Below are 18,052 nucleotides of genomic sequence, written 5' to 3' on the forward strand. Positions count from 1 at the left end.
ACACTGGAACCTTCTCACCAGCTTCCCCAGCTGTGACTGGCACTGTGCATGAATGGCATGACCTGAGGTTCAAATTACATCATCAGACGCTGACTTTTGCAGGTCAAGGAGGCCCTTAAGCCTGCGATGAGGGCCTTGTGTGCTGCCCAAATGTGCCTGTTAAAATGGCATGGACTTGGTAAGTAGCATATTGCTGATATTTTAACACCCAGTACATCTCATTCTTGTCAGACGCAGTGGGTTAAAATCAGGCCTAAAAGGATGATAAATGTCTGGAAAAATCTGCAGGAGAGGGTAATAGAGACATAAGTGCATAAAATACTTGGCTGGAAGAACTACAGTACCAGCAGAATGAACTTCGATTGGCTCAGTGACTTCTTCCTGCCCTTTGAATTTGTTTCATTCCATATTTCTCAAAGAAATTATTGGAATCTTGCACCTTCAGAGTAAAATATATAATGAATGAAATCCATCACTTTTTTGTGCCAGCTAACTTAATGGGGACACTCATATTTTCAAAAGCTTCATGGAAATATGCGATGATTCAATTCACATTGAAATGTTTCATCACCGTGCCAATTGTCTAGGATTGTCCTTGAATCTCCAGAAATTAAAGATTAATTGCCTGGATGCTTCTGCAAGAAATTTAGGAACGAAAACAATATAGCAGCCATATAAAGAACAAAGAACAAAGAACAGTACAGCACAGGAACAGGCCATCCGGCCCTTCAAGCCTGTGCCGATCTTGATGCCAGCCTAAACTAAAACCTTCTGCACTTCCGGGGACCGTATCCCTCTATTCCCATCCTATTCATGTATTTGTCAAGATGCCTCTTAAACGTCGCTATCGTACCTGTTCCACCACCTCCCCCAGCAGCAAGGTCCAAGCACTCATCCACCCTCTGTGTAAAGAATTTGCCTCGCACATCCCCTCTAAACTTTGCCCCTCTCACCTTAAACCTATGTCCCCTAGTAACTGACTCTTCCACCCTGGGAAAAAGCTTCTGACGATCCACTCTGTCCATGCCGCTCATAACTTTGTAAACCTCTATCATGTCACCCCTCCCCCTCCGTCGTTCCAGTGAAAACAATCCGAGTTTATCCAACCTCTCCTCATAGCTAATGCCCTCCAGACCAGGCAACATCCTGGTAAACCTCTTCTGTACCCTCTCCAAAGCCTCCATGTCCTTCTGGTAGTGTGGCGACCAGAATTGCACGCAATATTCTAAGTGTGGCCTAACTAAAGTTCTGTACAGCTGCAGCATGACGTGCCAATTTTTATACTCTATGTCCCGACCGATGAAGGCAAGCATGCCGTATGCCTTCTTGACTACCTTATCCACCTGCATTGCCACTTTCAGTGATCTGTGGACCTGTACTCCCAGATCTCTCTGCCTGTCAATACACCTAAGGGTTCTGCCATTTACAGTATACCTCCCACCTGCATTAGATCTTCCAAAATGTATTACCTCACATTTGTCCGGATTAAACTCTATCTGCCACTTCTCCGCCCAAGTCTCCAACCGATCTATATCCTGCTGTATCCTCTGACAATCCTCATCACAGTCCGCAACTCCACCAACCTTTGTGTCGTCCGCAAACTTACTAATCAGACCAGCTACATTTTCCTTCAAATCATTTATATATACTACAAAGAGCAAAGGTCCCAGCACTGATCCCTGCGGAACACCACTAGTCACATCCCTCCATTCAGAAAAGCACCCTTCCACTGCTACCCTCTGGCTTCTATGACAGAGCCAGTTCTGTATCCATCTTGCCAGCTCACCTCTGATCCCGTGTGACTTCACCTTTTGTACCAGTCTGCCATGAGGGACCTTGTCAAAGGCTTTACTGAAGTCCATATAGATAACATCCACTGCCCTTCCTTCATCAATCATCTTTGTCACTTCCTCAAAATACTCAATCAAATTAGTGAGACACGACCTCCCCTTCAGAAAACCATGCTGCCTCTCGCTAATAAGTTCGTTTGTTACCAAATGGGAGTAAATCCTGTCCCGAAGAATCCTCTGTAATAATTTCCCTACCACTGATGTAAGGCTCACCGGCCTATAATTTCCTGGATTATCTTTGCTACCCTTATTAAACAAAGGAACAACATTGGCTATTCTCCAGTCCTCTGGGACCTCACCTGTAGCCAGTGAGGATGCAAAGATTTCTGTCAAGGTCCCAGCAATTTCTTCCCTCGCCTCCCTTAGTATTCTGGGGTAGATCCCATCAGGCCCTTGGGACTTATCTACCTTAATGCTTTGCAAGACACCCAACTCCTCCTCCTTTTTGTTAATGAGATGACTGAGACTATCTACACTCCCTTCCCTCGGCTCATCATCCACCAAGTCCTTCTCTTTGGTGAATACTGATGCAAAGTACTCATTTAGTACCTCACCCATTTCCTCCGGCTCCACACATAGATTCCCTTCTCTGTCCTTGAGTGGGCCAACCCTTTCCCTAGTTACCCTCTTGCTCTTTATATGTGTATAAAAAGCCTTGGGATTATCCTTAATCCTGTTTGCCAATGACTTTTCATGACCCCATTTAGCACTCCTGACTCCTTGCTTAAGTTCCTTTTTGCAGTCTTTATATTCCTCAAGTGCTTCGTCTGTTCCTAGCCTTCCAGGCCTTATGACTGCTTCCTTTTTCTTTTTGACTAAGCTCACAATATCCCACGTTATCCAAGGTTCCCGAAACTTGCCTATCTTATCCTTCTTCCTCACAGGAACATGCTGGTCCTGGATTCTAATCAACTGACATTTGAAAGACTCCCACATGTCAGATGTTGATTTACCCTCTAACAGCTGCCCCCAATCTAAATTCTTCAGTTCCTGCCTAATATTGTTATAATTAGCCTTCTCCTAATTTAGCACCTTCACCCGAGGACTACTCTTATCCTTATCCACAAGTGCCTTAAAACTTATGGAATTATGGTCACTGTTCCCGAAATGCTCCCCTACTGAAACTTCGACCACCTGGCCGGGCTCATTCCCCAATACCAGGTCCAGTACGGCCCCATCCCTAGTTGGGCTATCTACATATTGTTTCAAGAAGCCCTCCTGGATGCTCCTTACAAATTCTGCCCCATCTAAGCCCCTGGCACTAAATGAGTCCGAGTGAGTCCCAGTCAATATTGGGGAAGTTAAAATCACTCACCACTACAACCCTGTTATCTTTACATCTTTCCAAACTCTGTCTACATATCTGCTCCTCTACCTCCCGCTGGCTGATGGGAGGCCTGTAGAAAACCCCCAACATTGTAACTGCACCCTTCCTGTTCCTGAGCTCCACCCATATTGCCTCACTGCACAACCCCTCCGAGGTGTCCTCCCGCAGTACAGCTGTGATATTCTCCTTAACAAGTAATGCAACTCCCCCACCCATTTTACATCCCCCTCTATCCCGCCTGAAGCTTCTAAATCCTGGAACATTTAGCTGCCAATCCTGTCCTTCCCTCAACCAAGTCTCTGTAATAGCAACAACATCATAGTTCCAAGTACTAATCCAAACTCTAAGTTCATCTGCCTTACCTGTTATACTTCTCGCATTGAAACAAATGCACTTCAGACCACCAGTCCCGCTGTGCTCTGCAACATCTCCCTGCCTGCTCTTCCTCTTAGTCTTACTGGCCTTATTTACTAGTTCCCCCTCATTTACTTCACTAGCTGTCCTACTGCTCTGGTTCCCACCCCCCTGCCACACTAGTTTAAACCCTCCCGAGTGACGCTAGCAAACCTCGCAGCCAGGATATTTGTGCCCCTCCAGTTTAGATGCAACCCGTCCTTCTTGTCCAGGTCCCATCTGTCCCTGAAGAGATCCCAATGGTCCAGATATCTGAAACCCTCCCTTCTACACCAGCTGTTCAGCCACGTGTTTAGCTGCACTATCTTCCTATTTCTAGCCTCACTGGCACGTGGCATGGGGAGTAATCCCAAGATTACAACCCTAGAGGTCCTGTCTTTTAACTTTCTACCTAACTCCCTAAACTCTCCCTGCAGGACCTCGTCACTCTTCCTGCCTATGTCATTGGTACCGATGTGTACCACAACATCTGGCTGTTCACCCTCCCCCTTCAGAATGCCCCCTGTCTGTTCAGAGACATCCTTGACCCTGGCACCAGGGAGGCAACATACCATCCTGGAGTCACATTCACATCCACAGAAGCGCCTTTCTGTGCCCCTGACTATACAGTCCCCTATAACTATTGCTCTTCTGCGCTTTCTCCCTCCCTGCTGAACAACAGTGCCAGCCATGGTGCCACTGCTCTGGCTGCTGCTGTTTTCCCCTGATAGGCCATCCCCCCCAACAGTATCCAAAACGGCATACTTGTTAGAGAGGGGGATAGCCACAGGGGATTCCTGCACTGACTGACTGCCCCTTCTAGTGGTCACCCATCTATCTGCCTGCACCTTGGGTGTAACCACTTCTCTAAAACTCCTGTCTATGACGCTCTCTGCCACCTGCATGCTCCTAAGTGCATCCAGTTGCCGCTCCAACCGATCCATGCGGTCTGTGAGGAGCTGCAACTGGGTACACTTCCTGCAGATGTAGTTGTCCGGAACGCTGGAAGCGTCACGGACCTCCCACATCTCACAGGTGCAGCACTTCACCCCTCTGACTGACATTTCTAACACTAATTAATACATTAATTTAAGATAAATAAATACTTATTAAATCCTTACTAAATTGTTATAACTATGTGGTCCCTAGTGCTAGATTCCTAGTATAAATATTAAATGCTAACTAAATACAGTAATCTCCTCCCTCTGGTTTAGTTACTCTACTTATTAATTAGTTAATTAGGGTTTTAATCAATTTTTATCAATGTTTTATTTTCAAATACAGTAAAACAAAATTCCCAACCAGCCAATCAGGTCACAGCTTTCCTTGTGGCATCACTTTCAGTTTTTTTTACCAGAGGTACGTTTTTTATATTTACCGGTCCAGAACTCTGCCCTCCGAGTCTTCTCCCAGTCAGCTATAGAAAATGTTACTTTCATTTTCTTTGAACAGTTTCATTTCTTAGTATCAAAAATATTGGAGATGGGAATAACAGCTTGATTGACAGTCAAGTAGCATCCAATTACATAACAAAGTGTTTATTTGCTTTCTGATTGGTCTGGGAAGGTGTTATTCTGCAACGATGGATGTGTTGGGTGACCAATGGTGGGAACGTGGAGGCAGAACAATGGGATGTCATGTGACAAAACCTCCTGGAATATATCCAGAGTTGGCCACCCCATGATCATGTGAGAACACCATTACATCATAAGTTTGGCTTCACCAAATCAGTCAAGATCCCACTTTAAAATAAACTGACACAGGTCTTCCTGGTTGAAAGAATTTACAGCCGCCCCACATTTATCGGTGTCAAAAGGTCTGCCAATTCATTTTTACATCAAGATAACTTCTTTTGCCTGATCTATCCCCACTCTGCATCCATCAAAAAGAAAATCACAGGTAGATTGTGTACAGCACAGAAGAAATTCAGCCTGGTAGGCAGTACTATTTTCAGATTGAGTGACTGTCACATCTCATTCATCTTTCACAGGACCATCACTAGCACTTGTTACATTTAAAAGAGAGATGGGAGAAAATTGCATAATTAGAGGATTGGAGGTGAAAGTGGGCCGGAACACAATGAAATAAAAAGGAACGAAAATTAAACAGGAATCTTGTTAACACCACCAGTCCCTAATCTGCATCTTGCTGATTTGATGGTGATAAAGAGCGAATGTGGGGAATGCAAACTGACCAAAGACTTCTGCATCCATTAATTATTTAGACAGAGATATGGAAGTACCAGTCATACTCACCAAGATTAAAGTCTTCATTTTCATAAATAAATACAAATGACCATCGCTGCATCCGCCACCTTTAATATCAGTCACAGCCTTTCTTTCTGCTCCTTTTAAACTGCCAATTTAGCAGGAGGTTCAGTCTGACTAACAAAATCAAACCACCTGAGGAAATAGATTATTGCATTTAATTTTTTTTTAAAGTTTGAGGTCGAAACTAAAACTGCTAGACTTCCAGATAGCAGTGATAAAATAGTGAGATGCATAAATGCGGGGATCAGAGAAGCTTGTTGCTATAATAGTCATTTTTTGGGAGGCTTTAATTTTCCCATAGACTGGGGAAAACAGAGCAGCTCAAATCCCAGAGGCAGTGAATTTCCTGAGTGTATTTGGGACAGTTCGCTGGGGAAATATTTTCTCTTGAACCAACAAGAGAACGGGCCATTTTAGATTTAGTACTTAGTAATGAGCCTGAATTAGTCAATAATCTAAAGGTAAGGGAACACCTACCCAGGATGAACACAGGAACAGGACTACACCATTTGCCCTCGACCCTGTTGCGACATTCAACGAGATTGTGGCTGATCTGTGACCTAACATAATATGATAGAATTCCCTAATAGGTTTGAGAGGGTGAAGTGTGAGTCATGAACCAAGGTCTTGACTTTAGCTAAGGCTGACTTTGAAGGGATGAGGCAGGAATTGACCTAAAGGGGGGAGTTTTAACCCCAGAAAATGGTGCGGTTTGGGTTGGATTGGGAGGGGGGATGAAGTGTTAAAAATCTGAACCTCTACCCCAGCCCATCTCCAATCTACCTACTTCCAGTTTTAGCAGAGGTGGGATGGAGTGGGGCTGGGTGAGCGATCAATCTGCTCCAAGGAGGCCGGTTGACACTTTAAGTATCATAATGTGGTCACATGCCTCATTTTTGTTCACCATTTAGAACTTAACTTTGGCTGGACGAGTTTCCCGGGTTTTGGGAAATTGCCAGCTAAAGCAAAATGACGGACTGCTGGATCAGGAGGAAAGTGCCTTTCCACTAACCTGCTGGATCTGGGGTGCTGCCTGAATAACCCCCCAGTGATGGGACATCCCCCCCCACCCCCGACAATTCTGATCTCCTCCCGGATTCCACTGAAACCCCTTCAAGGCCACCAACCCCGCTTAAAGGGCTTTGATTCTCTCCACCCTGAGACCTCCGAACTCCCCTTCAGGACTCCGACACCCTCCCTTTCCCCGGGGACGCGGACCTCCCACCCACAGGCCCTCGATCTCTCCCCCACCACCCCAAAGGCCTCTGACCTCCCCCAGTGCCTCCAAACTCTCCCTCCCTGAAGCCTGTGATCTCTCCACCCCCAGCCCTCCGACCTCCCACCTCTTCAGCCTCTGATCCCTCAGGTCTCTGATGTCCGATTTCCTTTGGGATCGGACCCTACCCCGCCAACCCTATGCCCAGTGCAGACTAACTGGTCCAGTGGCATTTTCCGGATTTCTCAAGGAGGCCAAGCTTGTCAATCAGACTAGCTTCCGGGTGGGAAACTCGTCAGTGTTGTCACCTTGTCTTCTGCGTTTCCCACGCTCTACCAGCCCAACTTCCCTGCTCATCGTGTATCAAGAAAGTTAAACTCGCCCCAAAGGGTCCTAAAGAGCAAGAGTTCTACTCATGTAACTGAACAATCTTGGTCAACAAGGGAAGTGAGCGATAGTATAAAACTAAAAGATAGGTCTTATACGAAGGCAAAGAACAGTAGAGATCCCATGAACTGGGAGGGGTATAAAGGACAGCAAAGGAATATAAAGAAAGTGGGAAGAGCTGAAAAAAAGAATCTGAGAAAAAGCATGCCGGGTTATCAAGAATAAGGCGAAAGGCTTTTACATATATATTAAAAAACATGAAAGGTTATTACAAATATATTAAGAGAAAAAAGGTGGTTAATATTAATGTGCTCCCCCACCAATGACAAACATTGCAATTGGAAATGAAAAAATGGCAGACTTATTAAATAGTTATTTTGTTTCAGATTTCACACTGGAGGATGAAGATAAAGTACCAGAAATACAAGGAAAACTTAAAATAAATCAAGGGGAGAAGCTATTCTTCAATATAAGTACAAAAAAAAGGAGAAACCAATGAAATTAAAGATAGACAAATCTCCAGGACCCGACAGTTTCCATCCAGGGCATTAAGTGTAGGATGTGAGGAAATCATTGATGTGTTAGTCATGATCTTCCAAAACTCTCTTGATTGATGAATTGTCCCCATGGATTGGAAATTTGCCAATGTCATGCCATTATTTAAGAAGGGCAAGAGAGATTAACTCGGAAATTATCGGCCTATTTGTTTAATCTCAGTTGTGAGGAAGTTACTCGAATCTTAGAATGGGAATAGAGTGGCTGAGCATCTGGGCAAATATGAGGTGATCAGAGAGAGCCAGCATGGTCTTGTAAAGGGTAAGTCATGTCTAGTGAACCTATTTGAATGTTTTGAGGAGGTAGTTAAGGAAATTTCCATGTACACTATTTATATGGATTTCCAGAAGGCATTCAACAAGGTTTCATGTAAGAGACTGTCAACAAAAATGAGGGTGCATGGAATTAAAGGCAACCTATTGGCTTGGATAGGGAATTAGTTAGGAGATAGGAGACAGAGGAGAGGGATAATGGCTATGTACTCAAATTGGCAGATGTGACTCGTTGTTTCCCCCAAGGATCTGTAACGAAGCCACAGCCTTTCACTATATATGTAAATGGCTTGGATGAAGGAATAAAGAGCTGTATATATAAGTTTGTGGACAACACTAAGTTAGGCGGCACAATAAATAATGTAGATGGGAGGAGAAAGTTGATAAGGGACACTGATAGATGAAGTAAGCAAGCAAAACAATGGCAGTGAAGTTCAATGCAGGAAGTGTGAGGTCATCCATTGTGGATATTTTCTAAATGGTGAGAAGCCCAGAACTGTGAATGAGCAGAGACATTTAGGGGTACAAGTACACACAGCACTAAAAGCTAGTTGACGGGTACAAAAAATAATTAAAAAGGCTAACGTAATATTGACCTTTATCTCAAGAGGACTGTAAAAACAAAGGGGTGGAAGTTATTTTACAGCTGTATAGAGCTCTGTTGAAACCCTATCTGGAATACTGCATTCAATTCTGGGCACCAGAGGTGATGTCAGGAAGTACTTATTCACACTAAGGATAGTGGAAATCTGGAACGCTCTCCCCCAAAAGGCTGAGGACCAGTTGGAGATTTCAAAGCTGAGATTAATTGATTTTTGTTAAGCAAGGGTATTGAGGATTATAGAACCAAGGCAGGTAGATGGAAGTTAAGATACACATCCGTCATGAGCTGATTGAATGGCAGAGCAGTATTGACAAGCTGAATGGCCTGTTCCTATGTTCCTATCAGTGTAAAATCAAATACAGTAGTTGACAAGGGAAACATGTTTTTGAAGAAATTATATGAAAGCAATAATTAATTTAGTAGCATAATACAAATCAGGATAAATTGTGGGAAATTGAGCAGCTAAATCTCATCCGCAGTATTTTATTATTGTTCACAAAGTACTTTCTTCCTCTGCATTAAACATTGCTTTGTGTAAATTAACTGCAATGCATTACAATTTTTTAAAAGTACTTTTCAGCATGAAAACCACACAGTGTTTTTCAAAACATCTCTTTCCCCCATTTCAAACATGCAAAGTGACCAATTAATCCAATTGAAGGTGCTAAAAATGACCAAATACCCGAGAGAATTCTCTGCAGAGAGCTGTCTGGCAAATTACTGCATTAAATATGAAATAGGAGGAAAGGAAATCTGCAAGCCACCATTAAAATGCATTTCTGCAGTTCCTCTGATAGCTCAGTTGCCCATGCACAGTTTAAAAGGCAATAAGAGCTTACCTTTCCACAGCTCTCTTCGTGTCTCAAAGTGTTTAAGGTGCAGAGGAAAGATAGTCAGCCAGCAGAAGGGAAAGGGGAGGGAGGGCCAAATGCATTGTCAATGATAATGGAGTTTAAGGAGGCTTTTGCTACCACAGCAACAACTTGTATTTGGTACCTTGAACATCTTGAGGCATTTTGGAAAGATGCACAGAAAAATAAATGCTGGGACAAAGGAGGAGAGATTTGGTAGGGTGACCAAACTCTTGGTCAAAAAATTAGGTTATAAGGAAGAGGAGGAGGTGGAGGTTCAAGAAGGAAATACCACACAGTATAACCTAGGCTAGTGGTTCTCAAACTGGGGTTCCTGGTCCCCTGGGGGAAAATAATGTGAACATGCCGTGGTAAAGGTCAGGAATAAGTGAATGAGAAGGGGCCAGAGGAGTGCTCTGCTCTCCCCTGAGCTCCTGCTCGTTTTGTGCTCCTGCTCCTCCTGCGCTCCTACTCCCCCTGAGCTCCTGCTTTCTCCATTCACCTGTCCTCTGTTCTCCTAGTCTCTCTGTGCTCCTGCCAAGTGAGAGAAGTAGGCTCACCCACCTCACTGTCATCTGTAAGTGAATATCTGTTTTCTTAAAAAGTGATCGCCAGATCTGGCACACAGCCATAAAGGCGAGGCTAAAGTGTGGCGAGTCAAAGAGACTTCGCAGTTGGCAGGTAAAAAGACAGAAGCGCAAGGAGAGAGCCAACTGTGTAACAGCCCCGACAACCAATTTTATCTGCAGCACCTGTGGAAGAGTCTGTCACTCTAGAATTGGCCTTTATAGCCACTCCAGGTGCTGCTGCACAAACCACTGACCACCTCCAGGCGCTTGCCCATTGTCTCTCGAGACAAGGAGGCCAAAGAGAGAAAAACGTTATAAAAACATTCTTTACATGCAACACTTTTATATTATGAGTATTATATAATATAATTTAGATGGGGCATCTATGATTACTTACTCATTTGAAAAGGTGTCCTTCAACCAAAAAGGTTTGAGAAGCACTGACTCAGGAAGCTGAAGGCACGGTGCCGGTTTTGGGGCAAAGGAAAAGGATTATACAAGGGGCCAGAATTAGAGGAAGAGAGAATTCAGGTGCTGTGTAGGGCAGAAGGAAGTTACAGAGATGGAGAGGGGTGAGACTGTGGAGGAGTTTAAACACAGGGCGTGAATTTTAAATGTGAGGCACTGGAGGAACGGGACTCAATGTAGGTCAGCTTGTTCAGGGGTGATAGGCAAGTGGGGCTTGGTGCATGATCAGATACAGCAAACAGGATGGAGGAGAGACACAAAGGGATTGAGGAAAAGATTCATAATTAACAGCAGAACACTGGCTGACGGAACGGAAGGAGCCGCGATAAAGAAATAGGTCGATGTCAGAGGAGTAGAAGAACACAAGATTAGTGAATCTCAGTGAGGCAGGATAGGGTGAGAACATGGATCAATTTGAAGGTTAGGATGTGTATTTTAAAGCAAAACTGAAGTTAGTTAGCTTATCTCAGTTGGGCCAGTGATAGGGGTGCTCTTGGGATTGGAGTGGAGCGATGAAGAAACAGTCTGGATTCCTCCTTCTAATTGCTATCCAGCAACTCCTTCTGGAAAGTGCATATGTGCAGACAGTGCACAAGGATAGGACTGGGCTTGGCTGTTGAAGTCTCCCATAGCCAAAAGGCCGACAGACACACAAGGCATAATTTTAACCTAAAAGCAAAATACTGCGGATGCTGGAAATCTGAAATAAAAACAGAAAGTGCTGGAAAAACTCAGCAGGTCTGGCAGCATCTGTGAGAGAGAGAAGCAGAGTTAACGTTTCAGGTCAGTGACCCTTATTCACAATTTTAACCTAATTCGTCGTGTGAGAAATCCATGGGATTGGGGTGGTATCCCAGTTCTACATCCCACTCAATATTCAATGGACAGTAACGTAGGGTGGGGTGTAGAACCTGCATTGCAACCAATCCTGTGAGTTTCCCACCTGGCTGGTGAGGTTGAAGTTATCCCCATACTGTCAGGAGAATCCTGGCAACAGGGCTTCCTGGACACTGATGGTAACTTCATGCACAGATGCCATGATCTTGCTCCAGGATCAATTACACAGCCAAGGGAAATTCTTCCCAAAGCTACATAACTTCCAAACGTTGATGTCCTCCAGGAACGCTAGATTGTGAAGAAGGGATGGATCCCATTGTTCTGCTTTGAAATCGCGGAAAGACCAATTGCATCCCAAGGGACCGGCTGGAAAAGGAATTATGGCATTCATCGGGGTTGTTTGTGGGGCAGGGTCAAGGGTCAAATGAGTGTCATTACTCCTCTCTGGAGGGCAGTACAATCATTGACTCAATCTGATTGATATTCGAGCTGAATTGCTGCATTTAACTCGCCAGAACAGACACAATGGGTTGAATGGCCTTCTTCTGTGTTGTATTATTCTATGAACTACACTTGGAGAATGGTCACTCCAGCAAAGTGCCAAAGAGCAACCAATAGCACTGGGACTCTGTCAATGCATGAGTGAATAGGGGAGAGACAAGTCCAGTGGCAAAAAAAGTGTTGTTGCTTTTTTCTGCGGTTTTGCTGTGGTGAAAGGTAATTAAACAAAGTTAGGCAGGAAATCATTAAGAGACAAGTCAATGCAATATCCGCAGTACTACAAAACCAATATTTATTGGTGCCAGCCACAGAAGTGACACATCTCAACGGTCTTTAAATGAGACACATTTGTAGATGATCCTCCAGGTTTGCTATCGTGTTTTATTGGTCAATAAATGCTAAGATAATACTTTCCAATAATGCATTCCCAAAAGGAAATGCGAAAAGGCAATATTGAACCCAAGTTGGCTTCTTGCATTTGTCTTCTCAGATGCTAAGTTAGATGGATAGACATCACAGAAATTTCCATTTCTCTCAGTTACTGACAGGCCTAACAACTTTCCAACATTAGGTGTTAGGCTCAGAAATGAGATAGCGATTTCCTGTCCTCCTGCCCTGTAACAACCATCTCATGTGTGTGTAGTATGAAGGCCAAATGGGCTGAAGCAGTTTCTTCATCCAAACCTCTCTCGTGATTCTCTAGCTGGAAGGAATATTATGGTGGAGGGGAGGTGGTGGGTGAGGTGGGGGTGCTATCCAGCATTTACAAAAGTAGAGAAAATAGTCCAAAATTACAAGGTAAAACAGAGCAAAGGTGGATTCAATTGCACCCTTACAGAATACCAACCCTACAGCTGTTTCTCTAAGGAGGTCGATCACCTTTCCTATAAAAGCTTACATTTTGAGAGTGCTTTTCACATCTCAAGAGTGCAGAAGGAAGGTGAACACTCAACAAGGGGAGAAAAGGGAACAGAGGTTTTGGGATGGGAGGAGGGTCAAAGCACACGCGAAGTGAAGCATCAGCTCCATCTACTCATCATAACCCTCCCCCTCATGTATAGAAACTCTTTCCAACTCCAATGATGAACTTTTCTTGTTGCCTTAGCATTTCTGTAAGTGCCATTCCAGGTTAACTTTCTCTCTCTTGTTAAGTATTTGATTCCTCTATAAGTCCTCACTGAGGTATCTCTTTCTGCAACAAAAAAGACTGTGAGGACAGAGAGAGGCAAAAAAGAAGCAGAAGAAAAGATAGCAGAGAGAATGAGCGAAGAGGACCGTGTTCACATCACTTAGCTTGTTTCTATAATTGATATAATAGAAAACAACTTGCATTTCTCTAGCACTCTTTGTGTGGAAGGAGACATCTCAAACTCTTTCACATTCATGTCAAAACTATGAGGGTTTTGAGAAAGCGATGACACAATGGTGAGAACTAGGCAGAGAGCTCCAGAGGGCAGAAACACAGCATTTGAATGAATGTCTTCCAATGTTGAAGAATTCCAGTGTTAGAGGTGCAGAAGATGTGGGCAGCGACAAAGGCTGAAGCAGATTTCTGAGGCAGGGCGAGGTGAAGCTGCAGAGGCTGCGAACTTTGAAATCAACTGGTTGTGGGTGAGGGAGTGATGCGAGTGCAGAGTTTGTGTGTAGAGATGGAAATGCCAGCTGGGAGAGGGCCTTGGAATTTGAGACTTGAGATGATGACAACATGGATGAAGATTCCTGCAGCAGTTGGCGAGTGGTGGGGGTGGAGCTTGCGAGATTGCGCAGGTAGTAGACAGCAGTCTTGTTGTCAGAATGGACATGGGAGTGGAAGCTAATCTCACAGTAAAGATGCATTCCTGGTTTCCACACCTTCTGAGGGAGCCTCAAGTGGCAGTTGAAAAGGTTGATGGAATCAACAAGGCCAGAGCCTCACTGCTGTATAAACATACTTAAGTTTAAGGTGAATGTTACAAACTCAGATATATGGTTCACGGCTTGTTTAATTTTGGCGGCTTTGGTTGCTGAGGTTCTGAATAGGATACTGTCTGAAAGCTGTGAAGGGGAATCAATCAGTTGGTTCCATTTGTTCATCCCAGAACTGCAATCATAACAGATGGAGACAATTGCAAACTTACATCAATGTGGGGGAGGTTAGCGTTTAGCAATGGAACACTTTTTGCTTTGGGCACTCAGTGACAGCATCAAGCACTCCCAAGTTAGGTAGGTGCACAGTAAAACAATCAATACTTGACTCCAACAATATGCTTCAACCCAAATTTTAGAAGAATGCCTACTGCACCAGAATGACATATTTCCATTTTCCACACCAGCTATTCCTGGGGATTTTGAGTGAGATTGCCACTTCAATACAAACTATGTGCTGCAGGGCCAAGATTCGTAAGAATCCAATTTCACATAAAACCTTTAGAACCACAGAGAAGACTTCTCTGCCTGAGTCTTGATTGGAACCCGCCTGAGAGGCTAAAGGAGCTTGTATATTTTAAGCGAAAATGTAATAGTGGTAAGGAAAAATATTATATACAAGATCGGGGGCAAGAACAGGAATGAATGCTGCCCATATAGTACTCAGAATGCAATCTGCTCAGCATTGATAACTGTCCAATATTTATAGACTGCTCTGCATTCATAAAAGTCAACAAGCCTCATACAACAGTGGTGTTACAAGTTATATAAATATTTCTAGTACAGAGCACAGTCATGGTAGTCTTTGCAGTGAAAATGTTCCCAGCTGCTTATTATAAAACTTCAATTTTCTGAACTGCATGTATAAAATCCAACAGCTTTTCTTTCGTCCCTGAGTCCAGGGTGGTAACTTATTGATGATACAGGCTGATTGTGCTTGACTCTCAAATTAAAGTTCTGTCAGTACCCAACGCCCATAATCACCTTGACTTATGCCGTGACTTTATGCCTCCTTTCCCTCAAAAGCACTGCCAGCAGCAGTGGCTTAATTTAGACATCTGATTATAAAGTAAATGGCACACTCTTACTCCCTAGCAGAGGTGATTTTTGTCAACTTATTCAGAGGGAACAATGCTCCAGTGACAGATATACCTTCTTTCTGACGGCCGGACTCTAGCCCATTTTATTTTATTCTTTCATGGGATCTGGGTATCACTGGCAAGGCCAGCATTTGTTGCCCATCCCTAATTGCCCTTAACAACAAAGCGGCTTGCTAGGCCACTTCAGAGGGCTGTTCATAATCAACCACATTGCTGTGGGCCTGGAATCACATGTAGGCCAGACTAGGTAAGGACAGCAGATTTCCTTCCCTAAAGGATATTAGTGAACCAGATGGGCTTTTATGACAATTGATGATAGTTTCATGGCACCATTATTGAGAGTAGCTTTCAATTCCAGATTTTTATGAATTAATTGAACTTAAATACCACCAGTTGTCATGGTGGGATTTGAACCCGCGTCCCCGGAGCATTAGGCTAAACCTCTGGATGACTAGTTCAGTGACATTACCACTACACCACTCTCTCCCGATAGCCACAGGTGAAAGGTATCACCAACATCACAAGGCAGTGTCTCTACTCTAAACTTCTGTTGGAAAAATCAGTGGGTTTCCTCACTTGCACACACAGAATATGATTACAATGAAATTGTTCTAAGGTATCTCTAAGCTAATTCCTCATGGTAATGTTGCCAGAACAAACCACAACTTCTAACATATGCCCTGCCACTGATATGTGATGATATTCACACAAAATGATTAATGACCCTGAAGTCAGCAACATAAGGTTTATGGTAAAACACTTTGCAGCTCATCAGCAGGAATTCGTATGGACAAGTATGAAAGGACATAGGACATTAAAACAGTCCATTTGGCCCATTTCTTCTTCAAACCAATTGAACCTCGGTTAACAGACACTCAACCCATTTAACCTCCTTTGGAAAGGTTCCCCAAAGCTTCTCCTTAGCTGTTTCTCAAAAATGATTCAAGCAGAATTTGCTCTTTAAAGACCCCAGATTGGTTATCTTTGTTGATATGATCCCTGCAGTGCAGGATCAGTTGGCAACATTCTCTATGCTCAATCCAGTTACACTTCACACATTTTGCGTGATTTGTTTTTTATGTAAAAGAGTTACGAAACATGCCTTTACCTGAAACCTGCTCCACATATACAGTCCTTGGCTGAGCAGTCTAATTTTTTTTCTGAGTGAGCTATTCAGCAAGTTTCGAAAAGCCCAGTGCCAATATTTTGTAGTTAATTAGATTTAGTTTTGTTTTTGCTCCCCTTTGTTCTGGTCTTTGGTTCATTGAAACTATAAATGGAAGATACATTCTCCTCAAACTATTCAGCATGAACTCATTGTTGGCCTATCATCTCACTATCCATTTTACCCACAAACTGACCAAGTAATTGGCATGTCAATTGGGCCTAAAAGGGCCCGATGGTCTCCCTGTGCTTAAAATTCAGATGTCCCTACAGGGCCCAAATTTTTTAGAATCCTGGACTGACACTCCAACTCTGCTATCTCCTACAGAGCAAGTTTGTTGTTGTTTGTTGGACTATGTGAATTAGTGAGGGAAATCTGCTGGAGATTTGAAGGGGGGGGGGGGGGGAAGGGAGGAGGGAAGGGGGCTGCTTTTGAATTCTTCAAACTTATTTCCACGGAAATATTAGTAGGATGGATCATGTTAGAAGGATAGCATGAACAGTATAGAAAACAAATATTTAGTGATTAAATCAAGCCTTTAATGCGTTCCAGTTATCTTTCTAACCAGTTTACTAAGGCTGTAACTTAAAACAATCAAAACCATAATCTCCACAATGTGTCTTTTAACAGATTCCAGCTGTTCAGGAGCATCATGGTACCACAATAACTTTTGGCAACTTGGCTTTCTAAAACAAAAAAAAAATCAGTATGACAGTCTTAAAACTGCAGAAATCGCTTTTTAAAAAAACTCATTTTGCTGGAATTTGTAGAGAAAGCAAAGAGTGTCTAAGTTTATTGACTGAACGTTTTTAAATCCAACCTCTGGCTTCCAAAACAAAAGATGTCAATGACCGAAGTATCCTCTACTCACCCTGGGCCTGCCTCACAACAGCAAATCTACCCTTGGCCCCTTTGATCTCTGCAAAACACATGGCAACAGCACCCTCTGTCTTCAGAGTGCAGAACTTCCAAAGCCAGCACCAAAACTTGTCACTGTAAATGCCGCGAACAATTATATTCAGTGTTATATCATACCGCCCCTCACATGACATTTCAGATGATTAGCTGAAAGAACACTTCACCATACAAAACCCACAAGTAAACATACGAATAGCACCAATCTGCAAGCCAATTCTAAATTTTATTCTCTGTAAGTTGGCTGTGGGTTGCAATAATCATCCACCCACTTACTGTATGTATTTTCCTCTAGAGAGCTGTCCTCACATTAATGCTAAAAGCTTTCAGAAACATATGCGGAGTACAGTTTGTATCTGGATAAACACGTCTCGAGTTTGCCAAGAAATGTTATGCTTGGATCAATACGTGCTTGGAGCACTGCTGGTCGAATGTGGGAGTGAATGGGAATGGACTGCTGGAATCCTGTGCTTGGAGTCTGTCCCAATTCCACTTCATTTAACGGTTAGAAAACTGCAGTTTTTCTCTTTGTCTTTTTTTTTAAAAACTGCGACAGCGCTTTTTTAAAAAACAAAAGCTAATTTTAAAAATCTCACTAGACTGAGGGTAAAGTCCCAAGGAAGGCAACTAAGCAATTTTACAAATATGCATGTTTTCTCTATGACTACACTGCACAAAGCATCTCTGAGTACTTCTCCACAAATCACTGAGGTCTGGGAATATGTGAAAAAGCCTCCCCGGTTAATTAAAAATCATCACAATAAAAGTCATTTTGAAATCAGATTTCTGCTTTCGGTTCTTTCGTTGTTGCCACGTTTCTCTACAAACCTGAAGATGGGCCTTCAACTTTAAGAGTGAGCTATCACC

This window comes from Heterodontus francisci, chromosome 27 (genome assembly GCF_036365525.1).
Source record: "Heterodontus francisci isolate sHetFra1 chromosome 27, sHetFra1.hap1, whole genome shotgun sequence".
Classification (NCBI taxonomy): Eukaryota; Metazoa; Chordata; class Chondrichthyes; order Heterodontiformes; family Heterodontidae; genus Heterodontus; species Heterodontus francisci.